Source organism: Cnephaeus nilssonii (genome assembly GCF_951640355.1).
Source record: "Cnephaeus nilssonii genome assembly, chromosome: 10".
NCBI classification, from domain to species: domain Eukaryota; kingdom Metazoa; phylum Chordata; class Mammalia; order Chiroptera; family Vespertilionidae; genus Cnephaeus; species Cnephaeus nilssonii.
Window position 1 is genome coordinate 79,535,406 of NC_137081.1, and position 18,308 is coordinate 79,553,713.

Genomic DNA, 18,308 nt, shown 5'->3' on the forward strand with positions numbered 1-18,308 from the left:
GAAGTCTTGAGTGCTCATTGGCTCATAGCCATATCCCTCCAGGCTTTGCTCTGTCCTGGCATGGACTTCTTCCCTCTATGTGCCTCTGTGTGTCTTTTCCTCTTCTTATAAGAATACCAGTCTTTGGATTTAAGGCCCACCCTAATTCAGTATGAGCTCATTTTAACTTAAGTTCTAAGATCTTCTTTCCAAATAAGATCACATTCTGAGATTCTGGGTGGACATGATTTTTTTTTTAGGGGGGGTGGGGGGAAGAGCACTATTCAACCCATAATAGAGGTGGAAAGATGGATATGAAATGAAGCACTTCCTTAACATCATTGGTCAGGTAGCCCTTCACAAAGACTTAGATGAGAGTTCAAACCATCCTAGACATACGGTTGTTGATTTCCCCCTGAGTTTTTAAGAATGGAACTCTATAGGCTCATTTTGTAGCCCATTCCAAAGTGATTCCAAGTCTCATCTGTAGTTTTTATCAGGGGTGGAAAACCTGTAGCTAAGGCTAAACATGGCACTCAGATAAATTTTGTTTGGCTACCTCATGAGATTGCATTGAGAAGTAGCTCCATTTTGAGATGAAGATTTTTGATATGATATTGTATTTGAGATCACTGATATTTAAAAGAAGCTAATAAAACACTAGTTCCTATTTTTTCTTTGCATGAAAATCTAAATACTCGGATTTCACCATTAGCTCACCCATGAGAGTAATGATTTCTAATATAAACCAAGTTGACAGGATTAGAGAAGGCCAAATCTGACTGCCTAGCCTCCACTTCTTAAAACAGAACAGATGGCTGGTTTCCAAATTAGGGGACCCGTGTTCACAGAGCACAAATATTGTAGTATTGGGGAACCACTGGAAGCCTCCCTGAATTAGGAATTGTCTTGGGAATATGAGGTTTAGTCATCACCAAACATAAGTGCATTTTTTTAAAAAAAATTTATATAGTTGTAGATTGATGCTCAGCTATAAGATGTAGTACAGAGAACTCCCCTCTGCCCTTTATTCAGTTTCTTTTCAATGTAACAGTTTGCAATACACTTCAGTGTAATATCACAACTAAGGTATTGACTTTGATACAACTGTCCAATCTTATTCAGTGTTCCTCAGTGTTACTTGTACTCATTTGTGTGTGCGTGCACATACTTGTATGTGTGTGTGCATTTAGCTCTATAGATTTTTATCACAGGGCTAGTTTCTGTATCCACCACCCAAGCCAACATATTGAACAGTCTCATCACCACAAGAGACTCATATATACATTTTGAATTTAAATTCCAGCAATTTTCCCTGAGTCATTCATGCTCATGGAACCCTGGAAATTACTCTCCTTGGAATAAACAGCCTCCCCCATGAACTGGATGGCTGGGAGTGCCAGTCAGCACTTGTGCAAGATTACAAAGTCAAAGTGGACAGCAAAGGAGGCAAACCCATGCCCTTGGCCACCTTCACATCAGGTACTAACTGGCCAGAGATAAGGACTTGGTTTCAAATAACAAATTAATAGTTTCCCATAACTCCATTAATGCATGGCTGTGATCCCATGAAATTACATCTCTGACAAACCAGCTGCACTAAAATTTACTCTATGTAAAATGATTGTGCTAATTACTTTCTCTTTATGCTTTTATAATCGGCTGACTGGCAATAACATTTTCAGCGTAGACATGCACTAATGAGAAAAGTCATCCAATCTCATGCTGCAGGTCATTAGTAACTGGCTTCAGGGGTCTAAGGGTAATTTCCCCCTTTGGTGCAGTTGAAGAAGCTGATGCATCAAATGCCTCTTTTTTTTTTTTAAGCCTCAGGCACTAACCAAATCTGGATATTGATGAAGAGAAAATTTGTTAAGGCATGAGGTATCTTATAGGTATCTTTTTTTAAAAATATATTTTATTGATTTTTTACAGAGAGGAAGGGAGAGAGATAGTTAGAAACATCGATCAGCTGCCTCCTGCACACCCCCTACTGGGGATGTGCCCGCAACCAAGGTACATACCCTTGACCGGAATCGAACCTGGGACCTTTCAGTCCACAGGCCGACGCTCTATCCACTGAGCCAAACTGGTTTCGGCATCTTATAGGTATCTTATAAGTACCCTTCACCTTTGCCTTTTGAGAAACAGGCTTCAGAAATGTTAAGAAATTGGCAGTTCTCTTAGTTGTGCTCCAGCCCATTCCACTCTTCCCAGCGCTAGCTTGCTCTGTCAGATCCTGTCTACTTTATACTCATGATTCTCAACAGAAATGGCACTATGTAATACTAGAGGACCAGTGCACGAAATTCGTGCACAGATAGGGTCCCTAGTGGCCGCTGGCTGCTGGCCAGGGCCTTCCTTCCTTCTGTGTTGCCCCCTGGTGGTCAGCGCATGTCATAGCGAGTGATAGAACTGGTTGGTCGAACTCCTGAGGGGGGCATTTTGCATATTAGGTTTTTTTATATATAGATAGTACTTCACCACTTTGCTGGGGAATATTTTGGGACTTTACAATGAAAATGGCCTAGGCCCAGGGATGTTGGACACCTGCAGTCATGGAACAGAGAAGTGCATCAATAAATTGGTCCCCAACCCATGAGTCTTTTCCGTGCCCCATGGGTCATCCATATAGATGACAAATCTGGGTAGAATGATCTGAACCTAGAACCTCACTTCATCATGCTTGTGAACACGAAGCATTTTTGCGTGGTTTTAAATAGAAGCCGGCTTTTCCAGAAATGTAACTGCTGTGCAAATGGACAAAAGGTTGCATTGTGTCTTATATTGGAATTTGAATTAGTTGTTCACTGTTTAGAGGAACTCTCATTACAATGGCAATGGTCCCTGAGGAGCTGCAGTTGCTAACTGAGCACATTTGCACTGGTCAGCTTTGAGCTGTGGCTCTCTCAGTGAGTCTGGAGATGGGTACTGATGACGTCATTACATCTGCTAGTCTCGTGGTGTCTGAGTAGTGGCATTTTGAAATACATGTTCTTACTCAAAGTTACCTTAAATTTCTTTGTTTCTAAAGGTGTAAAAAAGATATGTAGGTAAGTTATATTATCATTAAATTTTGTCTAAGAATGGTAAAATGTGTCTTTTTATTTTTTCTTTATTGATTACGGTATTACATAGGTGTCCTTATCCCCCCATTGCCCCCCACCCCCCACTCATGCCCTCACCCCGTGGTGTCTGTGTCTATTGGTTAGGCTTATATGCATGCATACAAGTCCTTTGGCTGGTCTCTCCCCCTTACCCCCACCCTCCTCTACCTTCCCTCTGAGGTTTGACGGTCTGATCAATGCTTCTCTGTCTCTGGATCTGTTTTTGTTCATCAGTTTATGTTGTTCATTATATTCCATAAATGAGTGAGATCATGTGATATTTATCTTTCTCTGACTTATTTCGCTTAGCATAATGCTCTCCAGTTCCATCCATGCTGTTGCAAATGGTAAGAATTTCTTCTTTTTTACTGCAGTGTAGTATTCCATTGTGTAGATGTACAACAGTTTTTTAATCCAGTCATCTGCTGATGGGCACTTAGGCTGTTTCCAAATCTTAGCTATGGTAAATTGTGCTGACATGAACATAGGGGTGCATATATCCTTTCTGATTGGTGTTTCTAGTTTCTTGGGATATATTCCTAGAAGTGGGATCACTGGGTCAAATGGGAGTTCCATTTTTAGTTTTTTGAGGAAATTCCATACTGTTCTCCACAGTGGCTGCACCAGTCTGCATTCCCACCAGCAGTGCATGAGGGTTCCTTTTTCTCTGCATCCTCGCCAGAACTTGTCGTTTGTTGAATTGTTAATGATAGCCATTCTGACAGGTGTGAGATTGTACCGCATTGTCATTTTGTTTTGCATCTTTTGGATGATTAGTGACTTTGAGCATGTTTTCATATGTCTCTTGGCCTTCCTTATGTCCACTTTTGAAAAGTATCTATTTAGGTCTGTTGCCTATTTTTTGATTAGGTTGTTTAATCGTCCTTTTGTTAAGTTGTATGAGTTCCCTGTAAATGTTGGAAATTGAACACTTATCTGTGATAACATTGGCAAATATGTTCTCCCATGCAGTGGGCTTTCTTGTTGTTTTGTTGATATTTTCTTTTGCTGTGCAGAAGCTTTTTATTTTGATGTAGTCCCATTTGTTTATTTTCTCTTTAGTTTCCATTGCCCTAGGAGTGGTATCAGTGAAGAAATTACTTCAGCATATGTCTGAGATTTTGCTGCCTGTGGATTCCTCTAATATTTTTATAGTTTCCCATCTTACGTTTAAGTCCTTTATCCATTTTGAGTTTATTTTTGTGTATGGTGTAAGTTGGTGGTCTAGTTTCATTTTTTTTGCATGTATCTGTTCAATTTTCCCAACACTATTTATTGAAGAGACTGTCTTGACTCCGTTGTATGTTCTTGCCTCTTTTGTCAAATATTAATTAAGCATAGTGGTTTGGGTCGATGTCTAGGTTCTCTATTCTATTCCATTGGTCAGATAAAATGTGTTTTACAAAATATTTAATATTAATGAAGATTCTGGGCTTTACAGAGTTAAGAACCAGTGCTTTAGAAGGATGATATAAATAATAATGATAATGATGATAATAATAATAATAATAATAATAATAATAATAATAATAAAGATAAGACCTTTTCACCAAGACCTTCTCACTTGGGTTATTTAACAGCTGCCAGACCAGTCCTTCAACTTCTAGTCTCATCTCTTTTCACCCCACCCCACTGAGCTTCCGAGTGCTCTTTCTAAAATGAAGATCAGATCATGTCACTGCCCAGCTTTCTGGAACTTCATCACCTTCAGGTGTTCTTTACGGGGATGCTCAGCAAGGTAGAATTGAATTGTAATGCACCTAACTCCTTTTGTAATCTTATGTATTGTATTTCACACATAGAAAAACATTTTTCTGAAAAGTTGTCCATTGATTTCATCAGACTTCCAAAGGTACAAACAATGATAAGCATCTACAAGTTCAACCCTGGTATGTACAGAAGCCTTTAGTGATCTTGCTCTGCCCACTTGGTCAACTTCATTTTTCAGCCTTCTTCTGCCCCATCCACACCATGCCCCATTCACACCTTCCCCTACCGCATACACTAGAATATTACTCGTTAACTCTGAGGAGACCTCACTCTCCAGCCTTATGCACACACGGTTGTAGGTTTTGGAATGCTCTCCTGGTTGCCATCACCTGACTCCTGTGTCATGCAGCCCCCTTCACCTGTAACCATGGTGTTTCATTATCATCACTGTAACCATGGTGTTTTATAATCATCACTGTAACCATGGTGTTTCGTAATCATCACTGTAACCATGGTGTTTCATAATCATCAATTTTTGAGCCAGTTTCCCCCATAGCCATTCAAATCCTTGAGGCAGAGTTCATGTATTCTGGCCCAACTATCCTTTGTGCCTAGGAAATTGCCTGCATGTAGCAGATGAATAATAAAAGATGGTTGAATGACTATGTCTATACATTAATTCAGGACAAGATATACTGTGGCTCCTTGGACACCAGATGAGGCTGCTAAGGGCAGGGAGCTGGGACTAAAGACTACAGACTATGGGAAAGTAGAAGAAATGGCTTAGCTGTCTGGGAACAACAATGGCATTTCCAAACCTGTGCCGCGCCAGCACAGCCAAGGGTTTCGGCGAGCCTGAGGGAGGGCCGGTGAAGGATGAATAATAAAGATAGACAAAGAGAATAAGCTGGGTATAGGTGGATCTTCTGTGCCTTGCTGAGGCCACAGAACAGACCCAGACTGCAAAGCTGATGCTTTATTTATAGTCAGGGGCAAATAAGGTAATTTACAATGTTCTTGTAAGTTTCACTTGTTTTGGCAGCATTTGCTGCACCTCCCACAGCCCATTAGCTACCCAGGAAAGATCTAGGGAGCAGTCACAAGATCAAGCTTTAGGCTTAGAGGACTGTGCCCTCTAAGCTGGGACTTGTTTGCGACTTTGCCAGCAGGTCAGTCCGAGGCTTAACCCTATAACCGCTCCCTACACAAACCTTAGCGGATTTCTGCCCCCTGCTATTTTATTCCTTCCTCTCCACCCTCACCCCTTGGTTGAAATGTTCTCTATGTTCCAGGGGAAGGAAAGGGAGTAAAGGGGGAGGCAATTTGAGGGATCTGGATAGATGACTAAGGCCATAGAGGACTTCTCTGTGTAATGTCTCAAATATTTAACAATGTTTCTAAACTCATGGGATCCTTGGGGAGGGATGCTTTTTACTGGCAATTGAGGGAGGAGCTGGGCTTCCAATCTGGGTTGACACGGGATGAACCCAAGGCAGTGTGCAGTTTAGTACAGACACCAGAGGCCGAGGAAAATGGGGAGAATAAGTCCCCGGGAATTCACAGAAGCCAAAGAGAAAGTTCTCAGCTTTTAGTAAGTATTAGCATTGAGGTTTGAGTCAATATTAACCAGACCTAAAAGGGGTAAGGAACCCTGTCTGTCACCTGGGCTGTACAATAAGGACACACTGATAACCATGTTCTTCAAATGCATTGTCAGAAGTAAAGGATTGAGACAGACCCCTTTGACTTTGTCCTTATACTTTCCTTAAAGGTTTTCCCTGCTGTTCTCTAAAAGCGGACTATTTCCTCATTGTTAGTCAGGGTAAGGCGAGGCTGCTCTCACAGAGAGACTCAACAAGACAGTAATCAGGTGGCTTAGAAAAGATAGAAGTTGGTTTTTCTCTTATGGAACAGCCTGAGGTGGGTGTGCCAGCTTGCTGGGCAGCTGTGCTCTAGAGATCCTTCTGAGAAGGAGTCCACAGGCTTCCCTTCATCTGGCTTCTCTGACATCTCCTAGTTCAGTCCTCCTCCAACATAAAAGCAGGTCATCTGTGGAGCTTGTTAAATGTAGCTTCTGATTCTGGGAGGGGGCCCTTTAGTGATTCTGCTTTTCTGGTAAGGTCTGAGAGTAGCAAGGCGGGAAGGCATTGTCCTTCTGACCTGCTTGAGCTCAGGTCTTACAGCTGGCACTGAGGTGGCTGTGTGGGGGAGTCCCTGTGCAAGGTTTCAAGGACCAGCCTACAAATGGCACATGACACCTCTGCTCATGTTTCACCTGTAAGAAGTCAATGATGTGACCACACATGGTGCAAGAGAGTTCTGGAAATGTAGACCTAGGTGGGCAGCCATGGTCCCTGTATTCTGTGACTCTTGGAGAAAGGGAGGAGGGATGCTGGTGGAGAACCAGCAGGTCCTGTTACTTCATCTCTGCTGGATCCTTCTCTCGTAGCCAGTTCTGGGGAGCCATTATACAGAGCAACCAGGCTCCATTCTCTCAACTATGGTGTTATTATAATATGCTGGTTACTAACAATTGAAAGAATGTGTGAGTATTCAAGTTGGAGAACACATCTACATTTATGTATGCAAACTCATGTGTTTTCTTAGAAGAATAGCCTTCTCGCATGCTGCCATGCCTCCTTAGATAGCAGGAAAATGGGTGAAGTTAGAGCTAGTGTGCCAGCAAAACCATATGTGGGTCTCACTCCCTCACTTGACTAACATCTGAACACTTAACTACTTGAAGATCATTGTACTTGGTGTTGGGAATGTAGCACTGAAGGAGACAGGGGTAGGAGGCAGTCTTGAGTAGTAGCCGAGGGTGTTTACTCAGTAAACAGCCTGCCTGAGTTCAAAATCTATCTCTACCACTTAACCTTGGGCAAATTAGTTAACATCTCTGCCTCAGTTTTCTGTAAAATGTTATAAATGCAGGATTCCCTTGCTTATTATGAAGATTCCATGAGATAATCTAGTCGCTATGATTATGCCCGGCCCTCAGGAAGCTTACACGTTAACAGTCCTCATTATTTGTGTTCCTGCAGAAAATAAACTGAGGATCACTGCTCTAGGGGTTGTAGAGACCTGGACCCAAGGAGTTACATGCTCCCTCTACGCAGAGAGTGGGAGTCAGTTGGACTAGGGCCTGCTCCTACTTTCACCATTTTCACTGAGGGAGAAATGCTTCAACTTGCTTTTCAACTTAATCACCAGCTTTCAACTTGCTTTCTTTGAAGAGGTGTAAACATTTTGCAACCTTTCACATCACCTCAATTTTGTTTCTGATGTTGGAGATTACTCCATCAACCATACAGTGAGTTCGCTAATAGTTGGTGGTCTTTTATTTCTCTGACATCTCCGAAGAATTCCCTCTTATTTACAGGAGTGAAGTGACCTTAACTTGCAGAGGTTTTACATCCCTTCTAGCTTAAGCCTTCTTTATACCTCCCGCTCGAATATTGCCACAGCTCTTACTTAGAATTCTGTGCTACACTTTCTTTTATATTAGAACTCCAGTGATTTGGAATTCTCATTTGGACTAAGTTTGCAAAATGAAACACAGTGTCATTATAGGTGACTCTTAAATGGAGCACTTCAAATCATGTGTCAATTTTAAGTCTGCTGGCTAATTTTCTAATTTATTTGTTTTAACTTACATAGAAAATAGGACAAAATAACGAGGGAGTTTAGAAATGTGTGTATGTTGGACACTATCTTTTATAGACTATATACTTCGGGGACAATCTGATGAAATCCCTGACTTCTTCTTTTAAATTTGCATAAAATTCCAGGGGTTTCACAGATCTCTTTAAGTCTATGAACTTGAGGCCAAGAAAATCTCAAAATGGAACATCCTTGGAAGTGCAGAATTAATGGCAAACACATTATATATGTGAGCCCATATATCAATGTTTTTATTTTAAACAAAACAAGTCAATACATATTTTATTGAAGCAACCATCAACCACTTATTTATTTCAGTCATATTTTTAAACAGCCTTCAAAGCTTACTTTTACTGATTGGGCCCCATTAAATAGAATTCCTCCATTTTAAATTTCTGTATGTCTATAGGCAAATTGCCAGTGTTGTTGCACAGTATTGCACACAGTATTGCCAGCTCTATCAGTAGGTGTATTAACAGCTTTCATACTGCTTCATCTAATTGAACTGCCCTGTTGTAGTTCCTGGATTATCTCCACATCATGCCTTTAATCAAGTGGAGAGAGCTCCTTTGTGTAGATCAACCCTAGGGTGTCTATAAGCTTGTGTAATTAGACAATTTATTGAAATTCTGTTCTTATGTATCTTTCTGTCCACATTTAAAGAGATAGACAGTATTTTTATCTTCTCAGCCTGAGGGGGTTTAGTGCAGGGCAGGGAGTGGAAGTTGCCTTCAGAGTGTGTTTTCTTTCTTTCTTTCTTTCTTTCTTTCTTTCTTTCTTTCTTTCTTTCTTTCTTTCCTTCTTCTTCCTTCCTTCCTTCCTTCCTTCCTTCCTTCTTCCTTCCTTTCTTTCTTCTTTCTTTCTTTCTTTCCTTTCTTTTCTTTCTTTCTTTCTTCTTTCTTTCTTTCTTTCTTTCTTCTTTCTTTCTTTCTTTCTTTCTTTCTTTCTTTTCTTTCTTTCTTTCTTTCTTTCTTTCTTTCTTTCTTTCTTTTCTTCTTTCTTTCTTTCTTTCTTTCTTTCTTTCTTTCTTTCTTTCTTTCTTTCTTTCTTTCTTCTCTCTCTCTCTCTCTCTCTCTCTCTCTCTCTCTCTCTCTCTCTCTCCCTACCTCCTCCTCTCTCTCTCTCTCTCTCTCTCTCTCTCTCTCTCTCTCTCTTTCTTTCTTTCTTTCTTGGTTTGGTATTCTGAAAACTGAAACAAGGGAATTATGTAGGAGGTAGGAGAAGTGAGAAAGAGAGCAAAGCAATACAAGAGAGTGGAGGTGATTTCACTAAAAGCTAGGGAGTTCTCATGGCCTTTGGTCCCATAGTCACCTCCCTCTCAGAAACCTGGATAGGAGACAAGAGCTTGGATGCTGAGAGGATGGGCAGGAAGGGGATGGCTGCTTGGTCTGTCTTCCATAAGGACAGGCTTAGGACTCGCACATAACCTCTTTGGACAGAGCTGGATGTTAAGAGACCATGCACATGTTAGCAAGCGACTCGTGGGAACACAAACCAGAGACCTTCCGGGAATGATTTTCTCATGTCTGGAACATACACAGGGCTTGAGGGAGTAAAGGTCTGAATAATGACCACTACTGAATTTCCTACCAGACTAGCCATGAAGGTGGAGTGAAGTGTCAGAATCAGATCTAGTGCAATTTCAAGAATATTAGGTTCCATGGCATACCCTGCACCCCCACACCCTGTACAGTAAAATTCACATATATTCAGGAGATACAGATGAAAGTCCTGCCTTAATGGAGCTCACAGTGAGGTGGTAGAAGTAAGACATAAATACAATGCTGGCATAGGCAACAATAGGGAACTACAGCAAATCAGAAGGAGGAGGAGGAAAAGGATTGTTGGAGGGGATGGGGAAAAGTTTCATGGAAGAAGTGGATTTTTGAGCACATTTTGAAGGATCAGTGCAACTTAGATGTATGGATAGGGAGAAGAGGCTTTTCCAAGTGCAGGAAATAATGTGAGTAGAAGCATAAAGAGGAGCATTGTGAAGAATAAGAGTAGTTTGGGTAAATTGTGAGTTGCAGCAAGGGGATGAGTGGGAAACATCCTTGGAAAGATAACCTTAGAGTCACGCTAAAGATTTTTAGATAGATAGAATGCTCTAATGAAAAGACAGATAATAGATCAATAAATATCTTGTAGTTCATATGGCTTTGAGTAAGCTTCTTAATCTCTTTGAGTTTCAGTGTTATTTATCTATGGAGGGTATACTATTACCTTGCAGGATTGTAAAATTAGAATAATAATGATGACAATGATGATGATAGCTACCATTTATTTATTTAGGAATATGAAAATTTATTAATACTGTGTTTTAATCATCAAAACTTATAATCTTGGTCTTTCCTTTTTGTCTTTGTATAAGGCCAAAGGAGAGACATAGGCTTTCTGACAATCTTAAGCAAACTCCAGGAAAGTCACCAACAGCATGACCTTTATGACCAAATCCAGCAACCAGAACTTCATCATTTTCCTTAATAAAATTCAAACAACCATCATTGGTACAAAGGCTGTGATTGCTTTACCATTCTTGATGAGCTGGACCCCGACACACTTCCTGATGGCAGAATTTGGCTTCAACCTCTATATTTTCCAGCACAAGTCCCTTTGCATGGAAAGCACATCCAAAAGGCTTGGCCTTCAGGGCTGTGCCCAAATAGGCTTTCTTGTACTGTTATCATGCCACTTCTGATCTCGTTGGTGGCTCCCGAACTTCCTGGCAGTGTGAATGCCACAACACTTGCCCATCCTGCCAACACCACAGGCCTGAGCAAAAGAGATATAGTTACAGTTTGTTACCAGGGTATCTGTGTCTGGCATTTATTTCCATTCCATTCCATTCCATTCCATTCCATTCCATTCCATTCCATTCCATTCCATTCCATTCCATTCCATTCCATTCCATTCCATTTGATTCCCACTCAGTCACTCAGCTATCTAGAGTGTGAGGAATCTGCAGTACATACTTTATTAGTACTAGACTATTCTAAGGCTCATCCAAATTTCCACTTGTTGCCTCCTGAATACATAATTCCTTGAAATTGGGCATGGGCATGTGACTTGCAATGGCCAATGAAATGTGAATGAGAATAATGGTCAACTTCTGAACGGCACCCCTTAAGTGATGGGGCTTCATTCTTTCTTTCTCTGTTGTGGGAAGCCATGCAGCATTGTTTAGACATGGTGTATCAGGTGTAGGCACTTGTAGAAGCCCGAGTCCCTGAGTAATTATGATGAGCAGAGTCCTCTGCTCCCACTGAGCAGTGTAGATATGAAGTATGTGAGAGATATAAACCTTTGTTGTTTTAAGTCCTTGTGATTTGGGGGGTATTTGTTGCTGTCACATAACCTAGTGAGTTCTGATTATTGCATCTTTAGTACAGTTTACCCATGCACATGTAAAGCACAGCTCTGTGTGGCTTAAAGGAGATGATTGGCTTTTCTTTTTAAGCTTAGTACAAGCTAACTATGATGACTTCCTGAGGTCCTTCACTTCATAGTCCTTCAACACCACGCTTGTGCATCAGTCCTTTTTTCCATACCCCAAATCTCTTTCTAATGCATCAAGCTCATTTTTTCAACAGTTTTGGTGTTAATCTCAAAGCCCACTATAAAGGGAGAAAGATATCCACCTTGAGAGAGGAAAGAGGGAAGAGAGGTTCAAGTGTACTGGGGCGAGGAGTGACCGGGGGAAGGTAGAGGGAGGGAGAAGGTGTCAGAATGCTCCATAGAGAGAGCCAAGCTGGGTCCTAATCCTGAGGGTTTCTATCTGGAGGACTCAGGGAAAATCTCAATTGAACTTTCATCAGCTTTCCCTGTGTATCTTCTCAGGGTTGTGGTCTCCACTGACTGTTCAGCACCAGGGCAGGGGGTCAATGCAGCTGGTCCTGAGGCAGCCATGGTGTCACTCCACCTGGTTTTGCTGCTTTTCTGGGCCTGGAGCTGAAACACAGCTGAGATGTCATTTACAGGGGTTAATGTTTAAGGCCGGGGTCATGCAAGGGCTTGGAGTTTTGCCTGTTGCTAGGCATCTGTGGCTCTCTGGGTTTGAGACCCTCTGCATCTGGTCCATCATTCCTGCTCTGCTCATGCTCATCTAACTGCCTATTACACTGCTATTATCCCTATTTCATTGACTTAGTAGAAACTGAGGCACAAAGCAGATATTGTTGGGAAAGTGGGTGGTCACATCTGGTACTCTGACTCTGGAGCTCTTGCCTTTGAATGCTATACCCCACTACATCTCTTCAGGGTCCAGCTCTTATTTTACCAAAAGGATTTCTTTATCTGTGCACCCTTCCAAGATGTCCTGCCAGATATTCTTCAATAGAATCAGTCAAGCAACAAGTATTTGTGGGTTACTTCTCTTCCTCTCTTTTCCTCTCCTTCTTCCCTCCCATAGATACAGTTAAGTATCTACCATGGACTCATATATAAAATTTATGTTTCTAAAATCTCAAAGAAACAATCATCTAGATGAAGCAACTTCTGTTAAGTTTTATGAAACTACTAGTAGCCCTGCGCACGAATCTGTGCACCAGTAGCTCACCAGTAGCTCGCTGCTGCCCTCCAGTAACTCTCTGCCTGCTGCCCTGCCGTCCTGTAGTCGCCCCCCCCCATAGCTTGCTGCCCTGCCCCTTCCCGTAGCTCTTCGCTGCCCACTTGTAGCTTGCTGCCCAACCCTCCTGCTGATTCGTGATCCGGTCGTTAAGCAGTCGGTCATTACGCTTCATGGTGTAATGACCATTTGCATATTATTTATTCTGTAGGATTAGAGGGCAATGGAATCCTGAATATGTAGTCTTGCTAAATTATCTGGTACCTCCTATATCTGAATGAGCTGGAGAAGGGGAAGTCAGTGGCCTGGAGGAAGCAAGCAGGGCATGCTTCCAGACCTGGGTCTTAAGGCCTGGGTGGGAATTGGACAGCAGAAGGAAGAGAGGAGTGGTAAGGTGAGTCTGTGATTGATCAATGGATAGTGGAAGGAGTTTTTTTCTGAGAAAATAGGATGTAGTTAACTGTCTTAGCATGCAGATGTGCTTGGAACTATTTCTTTGAAACTACTTATCACTGTATCTTAAAATAACAAGTTTCCGAATTATAGATACAGAAATTATAGAAACAGAGCTCAGGAAGACAGATTTTTATGGGAAAGTATTATTCACAGGGAGTTAAAAGCTTTTATACTTTATAGAAGCTCTTAGGGTTGAAGCAAATCTAGTATTCATTTATAGCCTAACTCATTTATGCATTGCTGGGAGATTTTGCAAATGTAACCTCATCTTTGCCCTTCTCTGAACTCTGAGAATACCTCAGGCTGTATTTGTTCATAAAGGTGAATTCCCTTTTGAAGACCAATTTGATGTCATTTTTGTTTTTCACGCGTGTACAATTTGCAAGCATCCAGGGCTGTTTTCTCTGTAACAAGAGAGAGAACTGTGCAGTCCTATGTGCTTCTCTGACTGCCTAATTCCCAACCATAGTCACGTTTCTGAAAAAGCAGCCACAGTGGAAAGCAAAATCTCTGTTATGGTTTTTCACCAAGATCTGCCACCATTTACCACGTAATCCAGTTGTCTCTCATGATCTAAATGTATTTACTGAATCACTAGCCAGGATCCAGTAAGCCACCTCTTTCAGTGTCCTATTTTATTGAGTTTAGAATGGTAAGGGGTTCTTAGAAATAATCCAAACCAACTGCTTTATTGTATAAATGGGGCTCCAAGGTCTGGGAGAGGTGAGCCTTGTCCTCTTGCCCACAGCTGGTAGTGACAGAGATGAGGACCTGGCTCTCTAGCCACTAGTCCTATCTTGCCTGGATCTCCTAATAAGATTGTGCTCTAAGAATTGGGGATGGATTAATGACTGTTTGATTGTTAAAGACTTCCACAGAAGAGATAGCACAGAGGAAACAGAATATATAGTCAGGAGTTCTGTTTGTTGATCTTTCCACAAATGAAGCCTTTCCCCCTTCTGATTGCTTCTTTGTGGAGACACAGGGCTAGGTTGTTAGAGAAATAGATAGAGCTTTACATAAAGGGATATATTAATCAACAAGCATCTACTGACCATGGTCTCTGTTCTAGGCCCTCTGCCAGGTGCCATGAGTCATGCAGAAGGACAAGCCATGGTTTTGGCTCAAAAGTATGGTACAATCTATTTCAGGAGGCACAACTAAGGAAGAGCAGAAAAAGAGTATGTGTAATGAAAGGGTCAGTTCCTTCAGAGGGGGCAAGTTGTGGGACTACGGACAGTTGGGAGAACCTTCATGGCACAAATGGGACTTTTATATATATATAAAACCCTAATATGCAAATAGACCGAATGGCGGAACAACTAAATAACTGAACAACCAAACAACTGGTTGCTATGACATCCGCTGACCACCAGGGCGGTGCACGTGGAACATGGCAGGCATCAGCCTTGGAGGGATGGTGGAGCAGGTGAGTGGGGGAGCCAGACCAAGATGGGGCGCCAGTTGCTATCATCAGGGTGAGTCTCTGGTGGTTACTGAAAAGTCTTTGCTCCCACATGCCATGGTCCCGCCTGGCACTTGCACCTCCTGCCGGCACTGGCCCTGCTCGCACCTGCTGCTGATGCCAGAGCTGCTGCTCTCACCTGCTGCTGACACTTGGCACTGACCCTGATCGCTTGGTGCCATCAGTGGGTGTGAGCAGCGGCTGCCAGTCCCAATTACCCCTGAGGGCTTCTCCATCTCCCCCTGTTCCTGAGGGGCAATCAGGGCAGCAGCCGCTCACCCCCACTGCTGGCACCAGCCCCAATGGCTCTGCGCATCCAGCGGATGTGAGTGGGGCTGGTGCCGTCAGCACATGGAAGCAGTGGTGGCAGGAGCAGGCTGCTGGTATACAGGGGTCCAGGGACCATAGCAGGAGGGGGTGGGTGGGGGCATGGAGGATGGGCCAAGACCTGCCCCAGTGCCCACTGCAGCCTCGCAACCCACAGTTCCTTTCAAGGTGCAAAAATTCATGCACTGAGCCCCTAGACTATTGATAAACATTTAAAGACAGTACTAGGGTGCCCACCCACCTATGACTTCCCTCTCCAGACTTCAACATTTCCATGTCTGCACATATCCACCTATGTTTACGATTTTCCGGAGCAACTCTGGCTTCAACTAAATTTCATTTCATTAACTATGTAATTTATTGTCAACCTAATGTGATTTAATTTTTAATATGATTTAAGACTTTCTATGTGCATTCAAAAGAATAAAATGCTTTGTTAGAACAAATGGGACATTTCTTTTGTTTAGACAATATGGTTACAGTCCTCATCCTTTACAATTATATTTTTAAATTCCAATATTTTACATTTTATAGTTTGCAGTGTGATTTTTCAAACATTATTTTATTTGATCATAAAAGCAAACCATAAAGGAAGATAAAATATTATTACTATTCCTGTTTTAGAGAGGAAAGACAGAGATTCAGTGAGGTCAAGTGCTTTGCTCACACTGACATAACTGAGTGGAAACAACGGGACATGAACACAGAGCCTCAGAGTTCCAGCCTAAGGCTCCTTTCCTCGGTTTACTAGGTTAATAATTTTAATTGACGTTTTGTTCTGTGGTTCTTATTCCCCTTCCTTGAAGAGTACTGTAAAGGTAAAGCCAGCCAATATAGTACTGCCTTCATAAAACCATCCAAGTAGATTTTTCAAAGTCTGGAGGTATCGATGGAACTTTCAGAGTGACAGGAGAGATTGGTTTCAGCCTTCCTTTTCTGTTGGCTTTTGGCTACCAGGAACTGATCCTTTTTACATTTATCTTCAGTTTACTGATTCCAAGTATGCATTCCAATTGTAGATTTTCCAGTTGTTTCCCATTTCAATGTTTTTAACACAGACTCCTAAGAAATTGAAAAATCACATATCACTTTGTATATTCATGGCAGATGGTGGAATATTTTTATAGTTTTCAAAAACGTCACCAATGCTACTTTCTGCAATGGTCCACATTACAGAAATGTGATGTCTAAAACTTTTTAAAATTAACATTACAGAAGAATATCTACATTTTCCATGTTCCCTATTGTGTGTAATCTCAGAAGGCAATTTTTCCCCTTGTGACAAGGTCATGAAATAGATTTCTTGCTTATTTTTTAAGGTCAGTTGAGTTTCACAATTCGCTTCTTTTATATAGAGGCCTAATGTAGGCACTTGTCTATGTGTGTGGAATGAGGGATAGAAGAGAAATTGAAAACATAGTCACCATTCTTGAAGAATGCACAGAATACGAATCGATAGTTGCTGCTCTTTATTTATGATTTATTCAATTTTTCAAAATACAATGAGTGAGGCCCTTTTGTGTCACAAAAAGGCATAAATATTGCATTTTTGGGACCTCTTGGTGTCTATTCTCTGATTGGGGGGGATTTCTCATTAAGTTGACAAAAAATTATACTACAAGACAATGCTTAATGAGAAAAAATGTGGCTGGGACATAGGATATGTGGGGGGAGAATAACAGACATCAGGACTTTTGCTACTCAGAGCTTTCTATTATCATTCACGGTTGTGCTATAACCAAAAACCCATGACTACATTTGTTGCCTGTTTTATTTTTTAAGGAAATTGTTGACCAGATAAGCTGGCTGGTTTGAGCATGGGTTGTGGAGCTTAGCAAGATGACTGGCACCTATTATTAGTCCTTACATTTTAGACTCAAATGATTCTTAAAGCCCAGTACAGAGCCTGTTGAAGAATATGTACTTGATACTGAAGGCTGTGGTTAAACAGGATTTTACCCCAGAATTTTACCCCAGAGTAGGTGCTTAATACCCGTGAGTAAAGGGGAAAGTATATTCCATGATTAAATTTCAGCAGTTCTAGTTCAACCAAGGACAAAACCTAAACACCATATCCCAATATTTAAGGATGAGACAATGCAGCAAGAAGAGGAATTGAAGATATGATCTCTGCTCTTGAGGAGTGTATAATCCAGTAAGAGAGACACAATACTAGTATATCCCTGGGAAGTGGCATTAGAATCAATGGCCTCTACTCTGTTCACTTAGGTAAATTTCAATTGATCTTGCAAACTATAATGAGTAAGCTTCTTCCACGAGACAAAAAGCCATATGATGGGTACTTATAGAAGCTCAACATATATTAATTGGATCCAAATTTAAATCTGCTCAATATTGCAGCCATTTCATTTCAGCCTTTGTTTTAAAGAAGTTTGTTTCAGTCCCCTCTTTTGGGCTGGTGTACTTGCTAGTTCCCAGTACTTTCCTTACTTGGTCTGTTACACAATTCCTCTACTTGGAATGTGAGCCAATGTTTCCATTTTGCTTTAGAGTTCACAAAATCCTGTCAGCCTTCACCATTTACCTGACCATTCACTTGACAATTTTCCACCACCTGGTGAGACCTCTTCCATATTTCCTTGATTTTATTTTTCAAAATTTTCTTGTTATTGGCTTTTCACATGCTATTTTCTGTTCACAACCTGACAAACCAACTTCCCTTGAAGTCAGGGACATTCATTATATAAAGGGAACCAATTTGGGTGCCCAACTCAGGAGAAGTTTTCTAGGACTTGCTGAATTTTTCTGTAATGCTATAATTTACATTAAAAGCCCCTGTCACACCAGGTGGCAGAGACTTAATCTCAGTTACCTTGGGGATGCCCCTGCCTCTAAGACCTGGAAGAGATCACTTGGTCCTTATTGGCATTTTCTCACCCTGGCATCTTCTGAGGTGTCAGCTATCTTTTTGGATCTTACATTCGTCAATTCACATAGGTTCTTGTATCCTCTTCTTTCATACCCTTCTTTAAGATACCTCAAGTCTGGCCTTGGGTGGAACATGGGATCCAAGCTG

At 41.5% G+C, this 18,308-nt stretch overlaps 1 pseudogene across 1 annotated transcript; it reads right to left on the minus strand.

The window, feature by feature from the left end:
• Nucleotides 1-10,766: 10,766 nt before the first annotated feature.
• On the minus strand, nucleotides 10,767-11,213 carry LOC307106668 (small ribosomal subunit protein uS12-like; annotated as a pseudogene). The gene has a single exon. The product of its transcript is annotated as a small ribosomal subunit protein uS12-like (transcript).
• Between the last annotated feature and the right edge of the window lie 7,095 nt (nucleotides 11,214-18,308).